General features: G+C 46.6%; 1 pseudogene; it reads left to right on the top strand.

The window, feature by feature from the left end:
* Positions 1 to 505: 505 nt before the first annotated feature.
* LOC121163453 lies at positions 506 to 9,672 on the top strand (annotated as a pseudogene).
* Positions 9,673 to 20,093: the final 10,421 nt, after the last annotated feature.

Here is a 20,093-nt window from a genome sequence, read left to right on the forward strand (position 1 = left end):
CACAGAGCTGCTGTCCAAGCCTGAGGTGGTCTCCAGGGCCCTATTGGGCCATGGTGCAATCAAAGAGAGCAGGAGGCAAGGAGAGTCCACAACATGTTTTTCTCAAGTGTGAATCCCAGAACGGATGATGACAGGTGCATAGCTTCAAGGCAGGACAATCCCTGGAGTGTCCCATGTGAGAAATTCAGGGCTGCAAGTGCATGCTAAATACAGGGCCAAAGAGATGACATTGTAACAGTGCAGATCAGCTAGGCTCTGCTCCAAGAGCAGTGTCCACTCCAGCCAGCCCGCTATTCCTCATGCTTTTAGACACACTCAGTATCTGTGTCTCCACCACAGGGGAATCCTGACAAGATGTGGTCTGTGAGCATCCTCTTCCTGTCATTGCCCATGCTGCATGTATCCCAAGGCATGACGCATGATGATTGTCTTACAATCACGAAGTGGCATGTGAACAGACATGGGGACCTGATGTTGGGTGGCTTTTTCCCCCTTTTCTACCCAGGAAGAAACAACAGCAGTACCCCGATCACACGTTCTTTCTTATCTCGGGCTTGGTAAGTTCAAGTTTTTATAATTGTGATTGTGATTGTAAATGTATGTGGCAATCTTGGTGTTTAATCCTTTCTGAGAGTGCTGAAACAATGTGCAACTGTCACAGTAATATTTACTAAGGAAGGCCCAGGTTCTATCCACATTTGTTTCTTCCATGCCTTTGCTACTTATTTTGCATTTGCTTCTCTGTCCTGTGGGGGAACAATGGAGTGACATCTTCATTTCTGTGTCTGCTGCATTGGTTAGATGTCTCAGACACAATGCTTGGAATCTCAGAGTTAGAGTGTTGGGACCAAACATCCTCTACTGCCAGCATGCATGGGATGGGAGTAAAATTAAGGTGTCAGTATGGGTGTCAGTGTTGATAGGGATGCTGTTGTGTGGCTGCTGGTAAGGTTGTGTGTTCCTTGATTCTAGCAGTGCCATATGGGAATCAGTGAGGACCTGCCTTGCTCATGTTCTCTGTGTGAGATTCTCCAGGTCATGCCACACAGAGACAAAACTTTGCTCTCTGCTTTCATACCTCAGTTATAAAAGTGCCTGGCTGTCCTTGCTTGTGGCTCTCTAATAGCCTTAACATGCTGTCACACCCCAGAATGGCAGGTGTTTCAATCTCACGAAGGGTATATGGATGCTGATTGGTAAATTGTCCGAAAGTTGGACTCCAGTGCAGTGAGTGTACCTCCCTCCAAGTTCTGGAGCTCGGTTATAAGCCACACTCATTGAATCCATGCTGGGCACTAGATTTGATATTTACTTTTTGTGACCACAGCAGCCTGGTGATGAAGTTAATTCCATAAGTTTCACAAAGGTTTCAGATGGAGGTAACTGGGGTGAAGTAGTGAGTAATGAGATAGTCTTTAATCAAGATTCTTGAATACCTACCAAATCATTGCTGAGTAACCTGTAGATTTTCCTCATCCTTCCCCAAATCCCCGCACTCTTTCTCAGTGTCTCACTGTCTTCCCTTGTCATGGGACAACCAATGTGTCTATGGCTCTGTGTTCTTGCCTGTGATGGACACTTGGCGTGAAGTTACACAGAATGAGAGCTTACATGCTTTCTCTATGTTCAGTTTGCAGCAACATTTGGTCTGTTTTTCTCAAATATCTTCCTATCTACGTGTGCTTCTGTGTAGGAAGCGTTGGTTGACTCCAAGAATGACTCTGCAGGTGTACAAGTTAACCCCTGCCAACTTAGCCTTTAGGAAAAAAGAATGAAGGAGGTGAGCCTCCAGCTGGTAGCAAGAGCTAAAAAGATCCCCAGGAACAAGAAATGTGCAATTCACAACAAATAATGTAAATTAGTAGGACCACATGATGAAACAAAATAGTATTTCAATAACTTAGATTTATCATTCTATTAATGAAGTTGAAGCTGTGGGTGGGCTGAATCTCCAGGCCAGATTGATTTTTTCTTCAGGGAATCCTGTACAGAATCTGAAAAGCTAATGTGTTTAAGTGTGTATAGAATACTACCATTTACCTCGAGGATACGATGGCATTTCAGATTGCAAATGTATAAATGCAAGATATTGTGTGACAGGATTGTGAAATGCTGCTTCACTAAAAGCAAAACACTGTCAATTAGAGATTCTATCATCTCTAAGTGTGGACAAGAAGACAGAAAAAATCTTATTCAAGAAACCAACCAAAAGGCACCATAATTTTTGGTGGAACTAAAACGTAAATTTCAGTGCAACTTAAGGACTAGTATATGAATATATTATATTTGTATCATTCATTAACATAAATACATGTATTATCATTCAGATGATGGAACACATTTAGTAAATTAGACAAATCCAGGAGATGTTTCAGGAAACTATAGCCAAGAATCCATAATGAGAAAACAGACCGTCCGTTCTATTAGGCAAATCAAGTGTGAGAGCCATTTTTACATTTCAAGAAGTCATATTTTCACTCAAGACACATGGTGTGGTTAAAACACAAATTGAAACTACGGTATATCAAACATTAAAAGGAACAAAGAATGGGGCAGATTGAGGGTAGGAATGAATTTGTTCATCCTCTTAGAATGATATCTATGAAAATGTGAAATTGGTTTTCTACATTAATCAATCTTTTAACACATGCAGGAAAAGGAAAAACCATGCAAGAGTAAATGATGACATGCTAGTTGAGAATTCAGTACATAAAAGTGAATAAATCAAACTAAGTGAACAGTCTGCATGATGTATCCAAGAATTTGTCAATCAAATGCTGCTGTCTCAAAGTGAATGAGAAGTAATACAACTGATCTAATCAAGTGAAGCTTTAAGGTGGGGATTGCAGCAAGATCAGTGGGAAACAGCCCAGGTGCAGCTGCTTTCAGAGGCACGTGTCCTGCGATTTTAGAGTGCTGATGATTCAGGTGGTTTACAAGTGACCCCAGAGATCGGTGACAACAGAAAACTTGCTCTTGACTTTGTCTCCTGTTTGAGCACCTTGAGGTTTCCCTGGAGGATTAGTGAAGGGTCATGAATGCTAGGACAACTTCCTTCAGAGGGGTCCAAAGGTCATTCTGACATGCGCTGGAGCTCTGAGAACCTTCCTCTCAGCCACTCCCTGTGCCAGGGCTATGACAGCACAGAATGGCACCTGCGTCTATCTGTCTGATGCTGCTTCAGGGCTAGACTGTGCTATTGCTCTGAATTCCATGGTCTGATCTTTCTCTCTGGTGTTGGCTCATGTTTAGGTGGCTGTGGAAGAACTACCAATATGTGTTGGCCTTTTACTTTGCCATCCAGGAGATCAACAAAGACCACCACCTGCTCTCCAACCTCACCCTGGGATTCCAGTGGTACAATGCCTTTCCCAGTGAATGATTCACCTTCTGGAGACTCCTGCACTGGTTGACTGGGAACACTGCGAGTTTACCTAACTACACCTGCCAGACACAAGGCATGCTGGTGGCCACCATTGTTGGAGCCACTTCAGCATTGTCCATTGAATTTGGAACCCTTCTGGAGCTCTACAAAACCCCACAGGTCAGTGAGTTTTGAATCTGGAGAGACATGTTTGAATCTTTCTAACCCATTTGGAATGAAGGTGGCCCAGTACACACATCTGACTGTGATGTGGGAAGGATTCACACATTTTGGGGGATATGTGATTATTCCTAGTACAAGCATAATGGGATAGGGGAAAGAGCAGTGAATATTGAGTCTGCCTAGATTCCTGCCTAGTGTCAAATTATGCTACTTCCATGTGCTGGTTACCACTTCTGTTTCATGTTGACATCTGATAATTTCTAAATGATGTGCCCAGCATGCTGAAGTATCCTGTGGAAGGAGAACATTGTCTTAGGTGCTACCACAAATTATTAGTGCTGGGGATATAGACTTCCACTTCTGGTTGTTTTTTGGAACAGATTGGTTCTGAAGGTGTGAAGTCATATTTTAAAAGATACATTTTTGTGTCTAGTTGGAACTCCAAAGGGAGAGATGATAAGAAAATGCACAGAGAGGTCTTTGATCCACTGGTTTAATGCCCACAGTCCCACAGCAGTTAGTTCTGATCCAGGCACAGCCATGAGGCATGTGTCACTTGAGTTGTCCAATGTGGCAGGAAAGGTCCTAGTTCTTCAGTCATACATAACTACCTTGATGGACATATTAGCAGGAAACTGGGTCAGAAGCTGATTAGCCTGTGTTGGAATGGGTGCTCTGACATGGAAAACAGCAGATTAACCCACTAGCCCATGGGAGTGTTGAGATTGTATTGTAATAGATAAGTATTCTAGAGTACAATGGCAGATTTTCTCAGCATTTTCAGAGAGCATGCCATATACCCATCCATGTTTCAGATGCACAATCCTCCCATATTTGTTTTAGAAGGAGAGAGGCAAACAAAGAGCACCCCTCTTCTGTTTTACACACAAGCATGACAGATGTGTAGAGCCAGGAACACATGCCAGTGAACACTATGACTAAATTAGTTCAGTCAACATTACTGCCTCCAGTGAACTATCTAGCATCTCACAAAGATGTCATTGAGGACCACAACATAAGCCAGAATCAAGACATTTGTCTGTCAGACATAGGCTACCTTGTTATTAGAAGGAAATTTGCATTGGAAAATTGCTTTGTCCCTGACCAAACAGGGTTTAATGAATATATTAGAATGGAAACATTAATTTCCAGCAGCAAGCAGTGAGCTCCAAATACAGGGACTTACACAGTAGAGATTCCTGTCTGTTTCAGAGTCAATTCCAACAGTTTCTACTCTACACCACCAACGACAATCCACTAGGACAAGGGAAAGACCATGAACTTGGTCTCAGCACAGGTCACAAAGAGGAAACAGAAATGGATGTATCTTCTTAAAAGCTATGAATGGAAATTGTATTTATTGACCTGAAGTAATGGGCACCCAGCTATACTCTTCTCTGTGACCAGGACTGTAGGTTGTTTCATTTCCACTGTACTCTTCCTCTACATTATATATTGAATGGCTCAGGTCCACCCTGGGATAATTGTTTTCACTCAAATCCGGATTGTTTACCCAATTCAGATAGAAGTTGATCTTGATTTTCTGTGCTTTCAGTTGACCTATGGCCCTTTTGATCCCACGCTAAATGATAAGAAGCAGTTCCCATCCCTCCATCAGATGGCCAGAAGTGACAGCTCTCTGGGCATTGCAATGCTGTCACTGCTGCTGCATTTTGGCTGGACATGGGTGGCGCTCTTTGTGTCTGATGACATGAAAGGAGAGCAGTTCCTGCAGGACATCCAAGCAGAGATGCTGAAGAGAGGAGTCTGTGTGGCCCTGACAGTGAAGCTCCCTGTCACCAAGAGGCTGTATCAAGAGAGTGATCTGACTTTCATGAGCAGGATCCAAGCTTCAATTGCAAATGTGCACATCCTCTATGGCGATGTAAGGGCCCTCATTACTGTGGACATTTCAGTGGAATTCTTTCTAACCATGGGGAAGGTGTGGGTGATGGCATCCAAGTGGGACATCATTGTGTATGAGACATCCACATGCTGCACTCTTTGCATGGAGGCTTCTCATTTTCCCCCCACAGGGAGGAGATCCCTGGCCTCAAAGATTTTCTCAAGACAGTGGAGCCTTCTCTCATCCCAGAGGACTTTTACTTCAATAAATTATGGCTCTTGCATCTGGACTGCTCACCAGCAGGGTCATTTTGTGGACGCATTGGAAACTGCTCAGCAAATGCATCCTTGGAGTTTCTTCCACCATACATTGATCTGATGACCCTCTCTGACTCCAGCTATTTAGTCTACAATGCTGTGTATGCAGTGGCCCATGTACTCCATGCTATTCTTATAGAGAAAATGGAGCTGGGATCTCTGGGAGAAGCAGCCCAGCCAATGATTCTTCCCTGGCAGGTAACCCTCCCTCAGATCAGCTCAGGCACTGACCACTTGATGTACTCAGCTGGTGTTTCTTTGGAATACAACACCATGACACTTCTTATACTTCAAGGTCAGCAGGATCAGGTATAAGGAAGAAGGGTTCATTTTATGAGTTGTATTTCCACCAATAATTGTCTGCCTTTGCTATAGAAATCAGTCAGCACAGATTTTGAATATTTCTTTTGTTATTTGGCAATTATTTTTAATATGTTCCAGTGTAAGTTCAATGCTACCAAAGGTCCAGTGCAATATGGGATAAAGTTTAAAACCTAAAAAAGTAATGTATTGCTTTTATGGAAAGTCAACATATGCAGATATGTTGACGAAACATTTTTCATTTTCCTTAAAATTTTTCTGTGTAAAATTCAAAATTCTGATATTTGAGACTGATTCATCATATATAGATATTCCATATATCCATATGTGTGAATTTTTCTGGAATCTTGTATATTAATATCACAAAGCGTGTGATTGCAGATAATGTTCTTATTAAGGGGAAGTAGGATAATGTCATTTACATGGCCTACATAATGGGTCAATACATTACCTAAGTGTTATCCTCATAGTATATATTCACTGCAGTACAATTTCTGAAAATCAGGGAAACAATATTTGCTGTTTGACTCGGGTATTTCCACCAGTCCAGAGCTCTCTAATTCATCACATTTTGTTGCAAATGTTGACCAAATACGACAGCACCAGGTTTATCTATAGCGAATGTTGGAATTAAGCACTTTTGAGAGAATAGAAATGAATTGCATAGAGTTTCTTGAAATGATAAGATATGGACTATGAGCTATTAGACTCACTTCCCTGTAAATGTACACAGGGCGTTTCTTACAAATGAGGCACAGGAGTTCAATTCATCTCAACTCAGGAAATGTTTTGCTTGAGCATCCAGAGAAAAGTCATGCCCTATCCCATAAGAGAGTCTGGATACTGAGCACAACAAAGAAGACTTGTTCAGCACCTGTGCCAAACCACAACTAACTTGGATACTCTCCTTGTCTCCAATTCTGCCTGTCCTCCAGCTCCACCCAGTTCTGAGGAAACTCCAGTTCAGAAACAGTGCTGGAGATGATGTATCCATGCGTGAACCAAGACGTGGCGTGGCACGTTATGATATCCAGAATGTTGTGAATTTTCCTGCGGGATTGAGCTTGCTGGCAAAAATTGGAGAGTTTTCTTCCACCAGTTCACATGAGCAGGGGCTGCTCATACTTGAAGATCTGATAGAATGGCCTGCTGGCTTCAAAGAGGTATGGTTCTCTTTGGATGTATGATGCCTCCTGGGTGATTTGAATGGAGCTGTTTGAAAAAAATGTGAGATGAATACTACTAGGTTCTGTTGTTGTAATCGAGAGAGGCTTAAGGAAGCAGCAATGGCCATGATGTGATGCTGCAATGGATGCATAGGGAACACCTCCAATACAGGGGGAGAGGATTCAGTTGTGACCTTCAAGTGAAAATGAAATGTTTGTTGTGAGAGTGAATACACTGACATGCTTTGGAGTGGCTGATAACACAGCAAATCATGCCCACTGTTTCTCTTTCCCCTTCAGACTCCTCAGTCTATGTGTAGCCAGAGCTGTGGTCCAGGATTCAGGATCTTGCCACAGGAAGGAAGACCCATCTGCTGCTACACCTGTGTGTTCTGTCCAGAGAGAGAAATGTCCAATCAGACAGGTAAAGTAGGTGGAAATTCCAATGCATATAGCTTTACTTTCCTCTCCTTTCTCCATGAAAAGACAACAGAAGAGGTTTACTGGCAGTGTGGTTGTCAACTGTACCATAGCTTTCAACGCGCAGGTGCATTTGTTCATGCAATCTGTTCAGATTCATTGTGGCCACTTGTGTATTTGTCTGGCGTTCCTTAGAGTAATGCCCGCCTCAGCACTCATTCAGAATGGTATCAGTGCCTGCCAGAAAAGAGTCCTCATGTGAATGATGCAGCTAGATAAATTACATTCTAAGTAAAAAAATGTCAGTGACATAATCACCAGGTTTCCATGAGCACATAGAAACTTGATTACAACTTGTTTTACATCCCAGTTCAGAAACATATGGAATAGGTTCTGCTTGTGTGAAGATAACATTTACATGAGGATGGATCAGAATTATGTTTAGGGGAATTACCACACACCTAATGGCACTTGGAGTATATAGTAAAATCTTTTAAAGTACTGATATGCCTTTACTTGAAAAATAGAATTATTTCTCCATCAATAACTTGATAACTATCACAACACACCCAGATTTCCTACCATTACAACATCTATATTCAAATGCAAAATTTGTTTATTCAATCAACTAAAACACAGCATCACATAGAAAAATGATCGAAAGTTTTCCAAGAGAATGAAGATGCTAAATGAGGATGCACATGTTTTGCAATTTACCATAGGAGAACTGAAAGCATTGGTTTTAGTAAGGTTGCCATAGGTGTTTGGGTCTGCTTACGTCTGGGAGAGAAGGATCTAAAGTTGATGCACTACGCAATGGTGACACAGGACTTGACATGAAGGAGACTGAAAGGGATGGATGAGGTGAAGGTTGGAAGAACCCATGTCCATGGGGTCCCCATCAGGTCACAGAATAGGCCACCTTAGCACATGTCTGTTAAGATCTCTTTGAATGTGTTTCTTCCCTTCAGCAGATGAGCACTCTGCCCAGGTCAGAAAGGTAGAAACAGGTTCTATTGTGCCCTAGAACACAACACAACTGATCTGTATTTTAGACACACTGCAGAGCTGACGCATTTTCACAACAGGGAATGATTCTGAATTTCCACAATGGACACCCTGACTCTATCTCTTTCTATAGATGCAGAACGGTGTGTCCAGTGCCCAGAGCAGGAGTACCCAAACAGCAAGAAGACTCACTGCCTCCTGAAGATGGAGACATCCCTGACCTTTGAGGATTCTCTGGGAGCGGCTCTGGCCTGCATGGCTCTGACCCTCACTCTCCTCACTGTTATGGTGTTGGGGGTCTTTGTGAAGCACCAAGACACACCCATCATCAAGGCCAATAACCGCAACCTCAGCTACATCCTGCTCATCTCACTCCTCCTCTGCTTCCTCTGCTCCTTCCTCTTCTTTGGCCGTCCCAACACAGCCACCTGCCTCCTAAGACAAATCACATTTGCCCTGGTGTTCACACTGGCTGTTTCTGCTGTGCTGACCAAAACCATCACTGTGGTCCTGGCCTTCAAGGCCCTGATACCTGGAAGGACCATGAGGCAATTGCTGGTGTCAGGAGCCCCAAACGCTGTCATTCCCATCTGCTTCCTCATCCAACTCACTCTCTGTGCCGTCTGGCTGGCAACATCTCCTCCCTTTGTGGACACAGATGCACACTCTGAGCATGGACACATCATCCTCTTGTGCAACGAGGGCTCCATCACTGCCTTCTACTGTGTGCTGGGCTTCCTGGGCTCGTTGGCCCTGGGCACCTTCACTGTGGCATTCCTTGCCAGGAAGCTGCCTGACACATTCAATGAAGCCAAGTTCCTGACGTTCAGCATGCTGGTGTTCTGCAGTGTGTGGGTGACCTTCCTGCCTGTGTACCAGAGCACCAAGGGGAAGGTGATGGTGGCTGTGGAGGTCTTCTCCATCTTGGCCTCTGGTGCTGGTCTCCTGGGCTGCATCTTTATTCCCAAATGCTACATCATTCTCCTAAGACCTGAGAGGAATTGTTTGGAAGGTTTCAAGAAAAGAACATGCTCTAGGGGATTCTAATACATATTTTTTTTCTTGTTCTGCTGTCATATTGTGAGAGGTATGACCCTGCAATCATTATTCTATTTACATGCATGCCATAAATATCAATAAGTAAAATTTCCTTAAGAGATTGTATATATGGCATTTAGCTGAGTAATCTGAGTTAATGACATCATCCTTGGTGTCTCGCTCCTGGTCTGTACTTCTGTCCACTTGGGTCCCTGGAAGGAAGTGGTGAAGGCTCATGTTTCCTTTTTCTCAGTTGCCCAGGTGAGGATACAAAGTTTTTCTTCTTGTTGGTTGTGGTCACAGCCCTGATGAGGCATTGGGATGCATAGATGTGAGGTGTACAATTGAAGACATCTCTGTCTCTGTCAGTAGCTTTCCGTCGCCTCCACCTCAGACTAAGTGAGATAGATTTGAAAAAGCGTTTATATTCAGTAAAATAAGTAATGTGGTGTCATTGCATTTGCCCATCAAGGCTACAACTGTCATGTCATTTATAGCTGCAATGAAGATGAAATATAAAAATTGCATTCTGTTCAGCTTCAACATGCAAATAATATAATTGTTCATATTTTCTCTGACACCCAAGTCACATAGATTTTATGTTTTGTACGCTCAGCTTGAGCACTGCAAGTTATGTGTGATTTCTTTACCAGTGACATGAGTCTCTTTGTCATGTACTGTTTTCTGTGGGGACACTGGATTGACTAAATACATCTTAATAAATATTCATTATCAATCTATGTTTGAATGTCTGCATTCATGTATAGCGGATCTTCAATCATACATGACACTGATTCTACACCTGTATGTCCATGAGCGAATGCACTGCTTTATCTTCTGATTTTGGTTTAAATTTTCTTCTTTCCGCTTGGGGACACAACTGTGTCTTGATGGATGTTGAATACTCAGGCCATGATGAACCATTCCAAGCTGGGTTAGTTCAGGCTCATTGACAGTGCACATTTCCAATGGATATAGTTTGGCCATTCAGCTTGTAATTATCTAGAAAAACACTTCTATCTGTGGACAAAATTGATTTTTATCCTCTGATAAACTCCCTGCAATAGATTTCAGTATTACAGTCTATGCTTCCAGACATCTTCTTTTTTAAAATATATTTTTAGTTGAAAAGTCAGACACAGAGAGGAGAAGAGATAGACTGGAATGTGTTCTGTTGCTGATTCACTCTACAAGTGACCGCAATAGCTGGAGTTGAGCTGAAGCCAGGAGCCAGGAGCCAGAAGCTTCTTTCGGTTCTCATGCAAGGGTGCATGATTCCAAGGCTTTGGGCTGTCCTCGACTGCTTTCCCAGGCCACAGGCAGGGAGCTGGATGGCAACTGGGGCTGTTGGGATTACAATCAGCATTCATATGGTATTCCAGCATCTACCATGGGAGGACTTTAGCTGCTAGGATACCACACCTGGCCCTCAGGACATCTTCGAAGCTACACTATAGAGTATTCCAACTAGATCCAACAGTCCCTCATTGTTTCCATGCACAGGATTAGAATGTCTCCCACTTGAGCAGCTGACAATCACTGATAGAATGCTACAGTAGCTTGCTTAGCGCACTCAACCCTCCTCTTGCCATTTAGATCTTCTCATTTGCATATATTCCCTCCACCTTCATCTACTTCCAAGGAAACTGACATACAAGCAGCACTGGAGAGCACGTATGTCAGGTGAAAGAAGAAAGCAGAAGGCTCAGTAAGATTCCTAGGGTGGGGCAAATTCTCCTGTGGTCTTGGGTTCCTTGTGGAAGGCTGGTACTGCCACAGAGCCCTGTGAGGTCACAGAGGGGCTGCCAATTGGGTTGTTCCCTGTACCTGGAGAGCTGAATGGGCTTAAGTGAGTGAAGCAAGAGTGAGGGCTGAGCTCAAGGTTCACCAAAGTTGTTGTGCTGCCGCCTGCCGGTTAGTCCAACTCATCCACCCCCATTCCTTTTACCTTACTGTCATCTGGAGCTTCACAACACCTGTGGCAGCTGGCTTACAATCCTATGTCCTTCAAACTGCTACAACAGCCCAACAACACATACGCCTGGCTTTGGCAACTGCTGGCTATTCCAGGCATCTGAGATGCATGACAGCTTCTGGCATGTATCTGTCCCCCATAGTTGGACCTCGCTGAGCAGGGTGCCCACTTCATACAAGGGACAGCCCCAACACAGTGTCAAACCATCCTCGTGGACCCTGATCTATGTAGACAAATGTGGTCTCCAGAGTGGCTCAAGGACGCTCCGTTGTGACACAGGGCTATGGCCATCCTCTGCCTACGTGACTCTAAAGGCAATAACAATGAAACCACAAGCCGGGAGAAAAGCTTTCCTAGTAACAGTGCTGCAAAAGCCCTGGGCTGTACGACCTTTTCAGCATATTGGCACACTCCCACTCGGTAGACACCCAAGCCCCATATACTCACGGACAGCTGGCTTCCATGGAGGCTTAACATCCTCCTCCCTGGTAGGGCCTGTGGGGAATTGTGTGTGCGTGTGTGGGTGAGTTGGTGGGGAGGTGGTGGCAGCTAAGTGGTGTTTGAGGGAAGACCACAGAAAGCAGAGCTTGAGCCACCTGCCCGCTTTCTGCACCAGGACACAAGGGGTCTGTGTGTCGCCCTGGTTTTTCTAGAATGCTGAGGTCATAGCATTCTGGGCTGGTTATGACCAGGCGGTTGCTGAGTGGATGGCTGGTACTGCCACAGAGCCCTGTGAGGTCACAGAGGGGCTGCCAATTGGGTTGTTCCCTGTACCTGGAGAGCTGAATGGGCTTAAGTGAGTGAAGCAAGAGTGAGGGCTGAGCTCAGGGTTCACCAAAGTTGCTGTGCTGCCGCCTGCCGGTTGGTCCAACTCATCCACCCCCATTCCTTTTACCTTACTGTCATCTGGAGCTCCACAACACCTGTGGCAGCTGGCTTACAATCCTATGTCCTTCAAACTGCTACAACAGCCCAACAACCCTCACACACGCATGCTTTTGGCAACTGCTGGCTATTCCAGGCATCTGAGATGCATGACAGCTTCTGGCATGTATCTGTCCCCCATAGTTGGACCTCACTGAGCAGGGTGCCCACTTCATACAAGGGACAGCCCCAACACAGTGTCAAACCATCCTCGTGGACCCTGATCTATGTAGACAAATGTGGTCTCCAGAGTGGCTCAAGGACACTCCGTTGTGACAAGGACGTGTTACAATGGCCTAGCCTATACACAAAACCTGCCTTTGGCAACTGCTTGCTACTCTAGGCTTCTGAGATGCACGACAGCTGCTGGCATGTATCTGTCCCCCATAGTTGGACCTTGCTGTGCAGTGTGCCCACTTCATACAAGGGACAGCCCCAACGCAGTGTCAAACCATCCTCGTGGTCCCTGATCTATGTAGACAAATGTGGTCTCCAGAGTGGCTCAAGGACGCTCCGTTGTGACACAGGGCTATGGCCATCCTCTGCCTACGTGATTCTAAAGACAATCACAATGAAACCACAAGCTGGGAGAAAAGCTTTCCTAGTAACAGTGTTGCAAAAGCCCTGTTCTGCATGGTGTTTTCTGCATATTGGCACACTCCCACTCGGTAGACCCCCATCTCGGGTGACTCGAACAAGCTACTGACTCTCTCCTCCCTGTGTGTTTTCAGGGACAGTGCAGAATAACCCCATGTGCTGGGAATCTGCACCCCACCTGTGTCCATCTTATACTTGTTGCGTGGTGCTTCTGGAGGCCAATGGTGGCATTTCTGGTATGGTTAAAAAAGAAGGCTTTAAGATGAAGACTCCAGAGATCAGCCCTGCCTGGCCACTGTGAGGAGACCCATACAGAGTGACAAGTGAGGCTGACCCTGCTGTGGTTTCCCCTTTTCCCCAGCCCCACTGCTGAGATCTCTGTGAGAACGGGAGCCTCATGGTCTCCTCTCAGACAGGGTCCTCCCTTCAACAGGAGCCACAGGTTCCAATGGCCCCAGGATGTCTCCTTGCAACCCACTGTGGGCTGCAACAGGCTGGGCACCAGCGGACAGCACTGAGCTTCATGCAGCCCTGGTGGCCTTAGGGGCTCTGCCCGTTGAGGTTCAGACTTGGGCAGGGAGACCCTCAACCCAACTCCCTGGGGCAGAGGCAGGAAGTAGCAAGTGCACAGGCAGATGAATGGCCCTCAGGAAGGAGCCAGGTGCTTTGGCTTAAGTACATTCGAGTTTAAGATGTAGGCGGTGGAATTCCACTGGAGGTAGAAATGAGCTTGAGGAGAATGCGGATCCCAGTGCCAGTGGCCGAGTACATGGGAGGCCCTGTCCTGGGCACAGATTTCCCTCCACACTAGCCTCAGCCTGCTTCTCCCACTCCCGACTCTGGTCAGGCCCTGGCCCGTGTCTGGAGCCCTGCGTCACAGGGGTCTCTCTGGGATCCACGCAAGCAAGTGAGACTGAGCACCCTCCACACCAGCCCTCTCCCCACCTAGTGTCTGCTCTGGGCGCGCACATGTGCAGGTCAGGCTAGACCTCCTCAGTGAACTTGGACAAGGCCCTCGGGCTCCTCAGAACCTCTGCTTCTTTATCAGATAGGGGGGATGAAGATCCAAAGCTCAGGATGAGGTCAGGGTGAGTTGACCCCGCAGGTGGGTGGATGGAGGGGCGGGGCCTAGGAAGTCTCCAGTGGTCTTGAGAGTCGGGGATGGGGTGGGGTGCAGGGAGTTAAGGTTCCAAGTTGGGGATCTGTGAGTTTGGGTCCCTGCCGCAGGGAAATTTAGCCCCCAAATGAGAAAATGCCCTGGGGTTGAGGGCCCTACAAAGCCCGGAGCAGCAGCCATCATCGGGACTATGGGCAGGGGTCTGGAGTCGCGATCAGGGGCTGCTGGGTGTGGAAGGGGTGAGCATGCGCTGTCCCCCACCCCCTTTACCTCCGTGCAGCCCCCGTGTCCCCGCGAGCCCCCGGGGCTGCCGAGAACTTTGTGTGCAGCCCCACACGGGCCTGGACCAGGCCAAGCTGCTTGCCGTGATGCCCCACCGCCCAGCCCCGCCTGCAGCCTGCCCAGGCGCCTGCAGTAAAGCGCATATGCCAGCCGTGGATTATCAACTCAAAGGAGTCAATTACCGGCTCTCAAAACCAGTGTCTGAGCCTGGAGCGCTGGAGCACCTAGTGGCACCTGCCTAGTTGCGGAAGGGCTCCTCAGGAGGGAGAGGAGCGGGAAAGGCAGCTGCACACGGAGTGGGAGAGGCAGGCTGGAGGCCCGAGCCATGTGTGTGTGGGCTTCAACCTTCTCCTGTTCCTGGATACCGAGGGTCCTACCTCTCAACCATGTAGTAGATGTGCTTCCTTGGGAGTCAATGTTTGTGTGTATGTGTAAGCATGTATTATGTTCATGCATGTGTGCATTATGCATGTATGTGCAATGTATGTGTATATGTTGATATGCATGTGTGTATCATGCTTCTGTGTGTGTTTATGTCTATGTGCATGTGTTTTTGTGTGTATCTTCCATGTCTGGGAGGCCTGTTTCCTTCATCCTCACCCTCACAGCCAGCCAGCCCCACTGGCAGCCCTCGTAGGTTAAGCTGACCCTCACCGGGTTCTGGCATTGCCCCTGAGCAGAGAAGGGAGCCCCAGGTTGAGGGGTGGAGACTGGCTGCAGGCTGGCTCCAGAGAGAGGAGGGCCCTGCTCTCTGAGGGAGGTCACATGGCACCTGTCCCCAGCACCGGTGCTCTGGGTCCTGGTATCCGAGGCAGGGGCAGGGAGGGGAACCTAGGAGCTCTGCTCTGACCAGAAGCACATGGGGACATGAGCCCGGCCATTCCCCTGCCCTCTATGGTCCAGAAGGAAGGGCCGTTGACAGGGAGGGGCTGGTTGGTTACCAGATCCAGTCCAGCTGCCTCCCGACTGCTCCCACCTGGGTAACTGTGCTGCTAGCAAGGAGCCATGAGCTCAGGTCCTGCTGGGCCTCTGGCTGGCTGTGCAGCCTGGAGCCTTTGTGGCCCTCTCTGGGCCTTATCTGCTGGGTAACCTCCAGCTCAGATCACGGACTCTGCCACCACAAGCCACTGGCGCACCCTCTGCATAGTGCACAGCTCCTGATGGAGAACTGGGGCCGCAGGACTGCCTCAGTCAGGGCCTCTGTCTCACAGGGGGTCCTCAGCCTAACCCTGTGCCCTGCTCTCACCTGTCCCCCCACCCCCTCTTCCACTCACCCTGCTGTACCGCCCATCTGTCTGTCCGTCTGCCTTTGCCATTGATCTGGTGGTCCCTACCCTTCCCCTCAATCTGTCCTCTCTACAAAACTGGCCTCCCTTGGAGGGAGGGGCAGGGCCTTGAGAGAGTGTGCGAATGAGAGAATGCTCTCCCATGTACCAAACTGCCTTCCTCTCCTTGCCCCCGCCCGCCCTTTCCAGTCTCTCTCTCTCTGTCTCTCTCTCTCACACACACACACACACACTTTCAGTCATTTTCAATGTCATACATTTCCACGTCTCTTTCCTCCACTTGGCTATTATCTGCACCTCCATCACCAGGCCGCATTCCTGCTCCCAGATGGGCCAGGCCATCTCTTCTCTGCAAAGGACTCAGAGAGAGAAAGGCAGGGAAGGAGGGAGAGAACTGAACAGGGAGTGGGAGAAAGACTGAGGGAAAAAGTGAGGGAGCAGAAGACGCTGGAGGCAGGAGGGAGAGAGAGGTGGCCCCGGGGTGGGCTCAAGCCCCTCTTCTTCTCATTTCCAGATTCAAAGGTCATCCCCAATGCCCCTCCGCTCCCGCACTGCCCCTCCTCCAGGGAGCTGGCCTGGGGGAGGGCAGAGACACCAGGCCCCCCGGGCAGGATGAGGACAGGCTTGGGACTCACTGCCCCTTCTCCCCTCCACCTGCATGGGAGGGAGGAGTCTTTGGACCAACACCGTGGGGCTGGTGAGCCTGACATCTGTGCTCATTCTGGCAATGCGGAGTTCCCACAGTGAGGGGCATGGCTATCCCTGGTGCTGCCCTCCCCCTGCAGATGGGATCCTGGGTGAGTAGGGCTGTCTCCTCAGACAGGGGTTGCCCCTTACCCCTGCAGTACCTTCCCTCTCTGCCGGCATCCTCACAGGAACCCCAAACGACCTCAGAACCAGTCTTAGGGAGAGAGCATGTCCAGAGGGAGGGGCAGTGGAAGGGCCCAGGCAGGGGTAGAGTGCAAGCAGAAAGTGGACAAGAGGAGGCTAATGCTGTAGCATATCACATTAAGCCACCATCTGCAGTGCCTGCATCCCATACGGGTGCCAGTTTGTGTCTCAGCTGCTCCACTTCTCATCCAGCTCCCTGCTTGTGGCCTGGGAAGGCAATGGAGGATGATCCAAGGCCTTGAGTTTCTGTACCCACGTGGGAGACCCAGAAGAAATTTCTGGCTCCCAATTTCAGCCTAGTCCAGCTCTTACCATTGCAACCACTGGGGAAGTGAACCAGTGGATGGAGGATCTTTTTCATTGTGTCTCTTCCTCTCTGTGACTTTGCCTTTCAAATAAACAAAAATAAATATTTTCAAAAGATTTTTATTGGAAAAACACATTTTTACAAAAATAAATATTTTCAAAAGATTTTTATTGGAAAACCACATTTTTACAGATAGAAGGAGAGCAGAGAGATCTTCCATCTGCTGGCTTATTTTCCAAATGGCCACAGTGGCTGGAGCTGAGCTGATTTGAAACATAGCAGCCAGGAGCCTCCTCCGAGTCTCTCATATAGCTGCAGTCTCAAGGACTTGGGCCATCCTCCACTATCTAGGGCACTATCTACTCTCTCCCTTGCGGGCATTGTGCTAAATTGATTTAGAAATGAGCAGACAGAGACCACGTCTCTGGCACAACAGCTACAGCTCAAGACTGGGTCTCCAGGATGCCTGCTGTGTTTTCAGACAGGACAGAGCTGAACCCTGAGTTTTACTTCCTGCTTTAAGAGGCCTCTTTACCTGCTCTTCTTATGGTGACAATCAGTTTTTTTTTAAAGATTTATTTTCATTATTTTTTATTGGAAAGGCGGATATACAGAGAGAAGAGACAGAGAGGAAGATCTTCCATCCGATGATTCACTCCCCAAGTGAGCGCAACGGCCGATGCTATGCTGATCCGAAGCCACAAGCCTCTTGCGGGTCTCCCACACGGGTGCAGGGTCCCAAAGCTTTGGGCTGTCCTCGACTGCTTTCCCGGGCCACAAGCAGGGAGCTGGAAGGGAAGCGGGGCTGCCGGGATTAGAACCAGCACCCACATGGGATCCCAGGCATGCAAGGCGAGGACTTAACCACTTGCGCCACCGCGCCGGGCCCAACAATCAGTTTTTAAATCTAGAAATGCAAGGTTTTCTGTTGGCCTGGTATTTCTATGTAATAATGACTACTGACAGTGGCTCTCAAGGCTACACTTCTGGGAGCACTTCCTACTTGTTTGCTGTTTATAAGCATTATGGCGCCCATGTCTCGCTCAGGTGCCAGAGTCATAATGTACATTACAGACAGATATGAGTAATTGTGCATATGGCATCTAGGATTCTTTGAAGCGACACTGAATCCTAATGTAGCTATTATAAGAAATTCAAAATTTCAGATCTCATGATTCAAACATTTTTGAAAATTCTACTCTGACACAAATTCTTCCATTTGAGAAATGTTCATTTTAATAGTACTTCTTGAAATTATAATTAGACATATAATTTATAGAAAGAATTTTAAGTATATCATTTGTTAACTTTCAAAAATAGGTATCATTAAAGTTACCACTGTTCCAACATACAAACGTGAACATTTATAACCTACAGAAGACAGTATTCCTGCCAAAACACTAGCCCCAGTGGTAACTCCTATTAATATGTGTTAACATGGCTTTCTTTTGCCTGTTTCTGCAGCCCCAGAAGGTGAACTGAGACTCAAAAGGGATTTCAGCTTAGCAGGTAGCAGCTTAATGCTCTGTGCCACAACACCAGCTCCAGCAACAACTCAGGCTTCTTTCATGCAACAACCCAGACACCCATCAAAAGAAAGGTAGATAAAGAAATTGTGGAACTCTACTCAACTATTAAAAAGAAGGAAATTCTACAATTTGCACCAAATGGTCCCAAATAAGCCAACCCCCAAAGGACAAATATCCTATGTTCTCTCTGATACACAGCAAGCTTCATGCAAATTACAAGATCAATAGCCTTTTCAATAATATTTTTGCTACCTCTCAAGGGTTTTGATCATTTTGTTTTATTTTAATTTCTTCAAAATAGTGGGGTTTTTTTCTTTTTAATTCCTTCATTGACACATGGTCATAAAGTAGCGTCATTTGCTTTAAGATGGTTTTTTAATTTTCATTCTCACTTCTTCAGTAACACATTGGTCATTCAGTAGCATATTATTTAACTTTATGGTGTTCTGAATTTTCTGTTTTTCTTTCTATTGCTGGTTTTGTTTTATGGTTTTTCATTTAAGGGGATGCATAGTAACTCTGTAATTGAGACTATCATATCCAGATGTGAGGATACAATGCAGTCCAGATACATCTTGACAATAGGATGCTGGACTCTGCCATTGTCCATGCCCACAATGTTAGGATACACTTAAGCAGCAGAATGACAGCATGTTGCTGAGTATGAAGGACTATGCTATTGTAATAATCTAGGGCAAATACATGGCAGGGAAGGGGCCCTGCAGAGTGGAAGGGAAATCCAAGAGCCTGTGGAACTGTATCAAAGCAATAAAATAAATAATTTTTTTAAATGTTAATTGGCACCAAGGTGTGACAAGTCACCTTTAAAGATTTATTCTTATTATTTTTTTTTATTGGAAAGGCAGATATACAGAGAGGAGAGACAGAGAGGAAGATCTTCCATCCGATGATTCACTCCCCAAGTGAGCGCAACGGGCCGATACTATGCCGGTCCGAAGCCAGGATCCTCTTCCAGGTCTCCCACGCGGGTGCAGGGTCCCAAAGCTTTGGGCCGTCCTCGACTGCTTTCCCAGGCCACAGGCAGGGAGCTGGATGGGAAGAGGGGCTGCCGGGATTAGAACCGGCGCCCATATGGGATCCCGGGCATGCAAGGCGAGGACCTTTAACCACTTGCGCCACCGTGCCGGGCCCAAATAAATAATTTTTAAAAATCTGTATAAATAAGATGAGCAAATTTCAAACTTGTGAAAACTACTAGAACAAATGGCATGATAATTTAAGCAAGTAAGTAGGTGGGAGGAAGACCTACAACTTTAAAGACACTTAAGGGAACAAAACAGCTAATTCTAACAATTGAACTTATAACCATTATGGATCCAAATTCTAAAGAAAAATACAAACAACTATTAGTAGATGACTGGAGCAATGTACAAATGGACTTTTATATTAAAGATGATAATTCTGGGCCCAGCGTGGTGGCCTAGAAGCTAAAGTCCCATCTTTGAACATACCGAGATCCCATTTGGGCACCAGTTTTAATCCCAGCAACCCCGCTTCCCAT

The sequence above is a fragment of the Ochotona curzoniae genome, unplaced genomic scaffold (genome assembly GCF_017591425.1).
Source record: "Ochotona curzoniae isolate NIBS_2020 unplaced genomic scaffold, NIBS_Ocur_1.0 contig_621, whole genome shotgun sequence".
Classification (NCBI taxonomy): Eukaryota; Metazoa; Chordata; class Mammalia; order Lagomorpha; family Ochotonidae; genus Ochotona; species Ochotona curzoniae.